This window comes from Carlito syrichta, unplaced genomic scaffold (genome assembly GCF_000164805.1).
Source record: "Carlito syrichta isolate Samal-C Ts95f unplaced genomic scaffold, Tarsius_syrichta-2.0.1 Scaffold234694, whole genome shotgun sequence".
In the NCBI taxonomy this organism is placed as follows: domain Eukaryota; kingdom Metazoa; phylum Chordata; class Mammalia; order Primates; family Tarsiidae; genus Carlito; species Carlito syrichta.
The window spans coordinates 8080-13511 of record NW_007178790.1 but is presented as its reverse complement, the minus strand read 5'-3'; the positions used below and the strand labels follow the sequence as shown (position 1 = coordinate 13511).

The 5432-nt window shown below is 35.1% G+C and overlaps 1 pseudogene; it reads right to left on the bottom strand.

Moving 5' to 3' along the window:
* Positions 1-254: 254 nt before the first annotated feature.
* LOC110595047 lies at positions 255-473 on the bottom strand (annotated as a pseudogene).
* Between the last annotated feature and the right edge of the window lie 4959 nt (positions 474-5432).

The window sequence follows — 5432 nt, the reverse complement described above, 5'->3', positions numbered from 1 at the left end:
TCAGTTTGATGAGGTCCCACTTGTCTATCATATTTCGCTGCCTTTTTATTTAAAGTAGATTTCTTTTTTTCCCAGACAAACGGTTTCATATTTATTACTGAGCCAGCCCTCTAGTGCAGAGTACATAAATAAAAAATCACATCCCAATTAAACATGTCTGACTTCTTGACTGTGGAGATTTTCAGCTTGATAATAGCAAGACGACGGTGACCATGATTCACCATAAACATATGTGCCACCTTATGTGCAATTCCTTATAGACCCAGCTTGGTTCTTCTCCAATGTCTCCTCTTGGAGTTGTATTGGATTTTATTACCAGTTTTCATCCGAATTCACTGGGGAATGGGACGATTTTGCTTCTGTTTCTTGGCCAGGAATCGCTTGATCCTGAAAGTCTTGTGAGAAGACGTGGCAAGCAATGGAGTCCACCGCGCACACCACGATGGCCAAAGTAGATTTCTTGTAGATAGCATATACTTGAGTCTTGTTTCATTCACTCTGATGATCACCATTTTTAGTTTGTGTCTTTAGATCATTTACATTTAATATAATCACATCAATAATTGATATAATTGGGTTTAACTCTTTCATTGAGTAGTTGTTTTTTATATCCTCCACATCTCTCTTTTGTTTAGTTTTTCCTTCTTTTTACCCACTTTTGCATTTTTTTATTATTCCATTTAATGTACACTGCTGAGTGTATATTTATACCTCTTTTACTTTTTGTATGTACTTGTTCTAGAGTTTATACTATATTTGCATAAATAATCAGTTTACCTTCAAATAATATTAGACTGCTTCACATATAATGTATGCACCTCACAATAGTATACTTCTAATTTCTGTATATATTTTATTGCTGCATATAAAAATTTGCTACATAGTGGTATTATTTTTACTTTAGATAGTTAAATTTTTTCCTTTTTATATTATCACAATTTTAACTATTTCTGGACTGTTTATTTGTGTAAAGTCAGGTTTATGTTATATTTCTTTTGCTTGCGTAACGTCCTTTAATATTTCTTATAATGTTAGAAGCTGTAAATTATCTCAGCTTTTGAAGTCTGAAAAATTATTTTGCCTTTACTTTTCAAAGACATTATCACTGTGTATAGAATTATGAATTGAGAGGCAGAAAACTAACCAAGAAATTCTGGACTTGAATTCTGCATTCAACTAATTAGATGTAACAGACATCGACAGAACACTTCACCCAACAACTACAGAATATAAATTCTTCTTATTTTCACTTGACTTATACTCTAAGATAGACCACATACTTGGTCATAAGTTAAGCTTGAATAAATTCCCCCAAATAAAAGCCATACTAAGCATCTTCTCTAACCATATGAGAATGAAACTAGAAATCAGCACAAAGAAGAATCCTCAAAAACACACAAATACATGGAAATTAAACAGCTTGTTCTTGAACAATTTTTGTGTAAGCAAAAAACAAAAAAAATCAAGACAGAAATAAATTTTTTTAAACAAATGAAAATGAAGACACAATACATCAAAACCTCTGGGATGCCCCTAAAGTGAGGTTAATAGGAAAATTTACCGCACTTAATGCCCATATTATAAAAGTAGAAATAACTCAAATCAACTACATAATGTCTCACCTAAGAGAACTAGAAAAATAGGAACAAATCAAAGCTAGCACAAGAAAATAAATAGCCAAATCAGAGCAGAAGTGTATGCAATGGAGACCAAACAAAAACAAAAGCAAAAACAAAACAAAACCACACAAAGGATCAACAAGTTGAAAAGCTCGTTGTAAACAAGATTGACAGACCCCCTGGTCAGATGAACAAAGTAAAACAAAAAAACAGAGAGAGAGAGAGATGAAATCTAATAATTATACTCAGAAATGAAAAAGATGACATTACAATTGATCTAGAAGATACAAAAGATTATCAGAGATTTTATAAACATTTGTCTGCACCCAAGTTAGAAAATCTAGGGGAAATGGATAAATGGATAAATTCCTGGAAATACCCAACCTCCCAAGATTGAAATTGAAAGAAATTGAAATATGAGCAGACCAATAACAAGCCATGAAATTGAATCAGCAATACCTACCTACCAAAAAATTCCTGGATCAGATGGACACACAGCTGAATTCTACAGACGTATAAGGAAGAGCTGGCACCAAGACTCCTAAAATTATTCCAAACAATTGAGAAGGAGGGACTCCTCTCTAAATCATTCTACATAGTCAATGTTATTCTGACATCAAAAATGGCAAAGACACAACAACAAATAAACTACAGGCAAATTTCTCTGATGAACATTAGATACAAAAACCCTCAACAAAATACTAGCAAAATGCATACAGCCGTACATCCAAAACATTACTTGTCAGGATCAGGTGGGCTTTGTTTCTGGTATGCAAGCTAGTTCAACATATGCAAATCAATAAATGTAATCCACCACATAAACAGAAGTAAAAACATGAACCACATGCTCATTCCAATAGACCCAGAAAAAGCAGTTGATAAAAATCCAATATCCCTTCATGATAAAAACCCTTATCATTAATTAAGATATTAATTAATGGTAATGAAGAAACGTTTCTCAAAAATAACAAGAGCCATCTGTGACAAACCCACAACCAACATCACACTTAGTAGGGAAAAGTTGAAAATACTTCCCCTCAGTACTGGAACAAGACAGAGATGTCCCACTCATGTTCAACATCGCACTGGAAGTCCTGGCAAGAGCAATCTAGCAAGAGAAGGAAATAAAAATCATTCAAATCATCAAGGAAGAAGTCAAACAGTCTCTGTGCATCGATGACATGATCGTATACTAAAAAAACCCAAGAGGCTTCTAGACTTGATGAATGACTCAGTAAAATCTCAGGATACAAAATCAATGTACAAAAATCAATAGTGTTTCATACACCTATAATACTCAAGCAAAGATCCAAATCAAGAGCTCAATCCCGTTTATGATAGCCACACAAAAATAAAATATCTGTGAATACATTGAATCAAGGAAGTAAAAAATGTCTACAAGGAGAACACAAAACACTGGTGAAAAAAAATCATGGATGACACAAACAAATAGAAGAAATTCCATATTCATGGATTGGAAAGTCAATATTGTTAAAATGACTATGCTCCCCAAAGCAATTCATAGATTTAATGAAATCACTATTAAAATACCAACATCAATTTTTTACTGAACTAAAAAAAAAAAAAAAATTCTAAAGTTTATGAAGAAAAAAAAAAGGAGTCTGAATAGCCAAAGCAATCCTAAGTGAAAAGAACAATAAGCCGGGCATGGTAGTGTATACCTATTGTTCCAGTTACTTGGAAGACTGAGGTGGAAGGATCACCTCAGCCCTGCAGGTAGAGGCTGTGGCGGCCATGAATATGCCACTGCAGTCCAGCCTGGGCGACAGAGTAAGACTTCAACTCAAAAAATAAAAAAAATAACAAATGCAGAGCATCATATTGCCTGACTTCAAATTATACTACAAGGCTATGGCAACTAAAACAGTTCTGGTACAAGAATAGACAGATAGATCAATGGAACAGAATAGAGAACCCCAAAATAAAGGCACATATCTATAACTCGCTGATCTTAGACAAAGCTGACAAAAATAAACAATGAGAAAAGGACACCTCATTCAATAAATGGTGCCAGAAAAATTTGCTAGCCATACGCAGAAGAATAAAACTGGATTTCTATCTCTCACCATATAAAAAAGTGGACTCAAGATGAACTAAAGACTTAAATGTGAGACCTGAAACTGTAAAAATCCTAGAAGCAAAACTGTGAATTCTTCTGGACATTGGCCTAGACAAATAATTTGTGTCAAAGATCCCAAAAGCAATTGTGACGAAAACAAAAATAGACAAAAGGGATTAAAGTAAAAAGTTTCTGCACAACAAAAGAAATAATCAACAGAGCGAACAGAAACCTGTGGAATGGGAGAAAATATTTGCAAATTACACCAGACTAAAGACTAATATCCAGAATCTATAAGGAATCCAAACAACTCAACATGGAAAAAACCATACACACACAAAAAGCAAGCCTACCAAAGAGTGGGCAAAAGACATAAATAGATAATTATTTTAAAAAGACACACAAGTGGTCACCAAACATATGAAAAAATGCTCAACATCACTAATAATCAGAAAAATGCAAATTAAAACCATAATGAGATATCATCTTATACTAGTCAGAATGGCTGTTATCAAAAAGTCGAAAAACAACAGACGTTGGTGTGGTTGCAGAGAAAAGGAAATGCTCATATACCGTTGGTGGGGATGTTAACTAGTTCAATCTCTATGGAAAACAGTATGGATATTCCTTTAAGAACTAAAAATAGAACTACTCTTTGACCCAGCAATCCTACTACTAGGTTTTTACCTAAAGGAAATAAATCATTATACAAAAAGATATACCTGGACTCATATGTGCATTGCAGGACTATTCAACCTAAATGCCCACCAGCAATTGACCAGATATTAACAATGTGGTACTTATACACCATGGCATACTACACAGCCATAAAAAGAATAAAATCATGTCCTTTCCGGCAACATAGATGGAGCTGGAGAACATCTTAATTTCGAAACAGAAAACCAAACACCTCATACTCTCACTTATATGTGGAAGCTAAATGACCACAAAGATGGAAATAATAGATATAGGGACCCTAAAATGGGTCAGGGAGGGGTTGGGGCTCAGAAATTACCTATTTGATATAATGTTCTCTATCTGTAGAATGAAGCATCTGAAGCCCAATCCCCACCACTATGCAATATGTCTATGTAACAAACATGCACTCGTATCTCTTGAATCCAAAATAAAATAAAATAATGTAATATATATTTGAATATACATACATACATTTGAATATTATATATTTGAGTCGGAGCCTTTCTCTGTTGCCCAGGCTGAAGTGCAGTGGCATGCTCACAGTTACTGCAGCCTAGACCTGCTGGGCTCTGACAATCCTTCCACCTCAGCCTTCCAAGTAGCTGGAACTACAGGCATGTGCCAGCACGCCCAGCTAATTTCTGATTTACGGTAGAGATGAGGTCTCGCCAAGTTGCCCTGCTAGATTCAAGCGATTCTTCTGTCTCAACCTTCCAAGTAGCTGGAACTACAGGTGAATGCCATCCTGCCAGCTGCCCAGGCTGGTCTCAACCACCAGAATTCAGGCAATCCTCTTGCCTCGGCCTCCCAAAGCGCTGGGATTACAGGCATGAGCTCCCGTGCCTGGCTGCATTTGAATATACTAATTAATAAAGAGAAAAATGGCAAAAGATAAAACAAAATAAAAAGAAAGGCAAACATTTTTGAAAAATTTAATTGACAAATAATTGTATATATTTAATATATACAGTACCATGCCAGGCTCGGTGGCTCAGCCTGTAATCCCATGCCTTTGGGAGGCTGAGGTGAGTGGA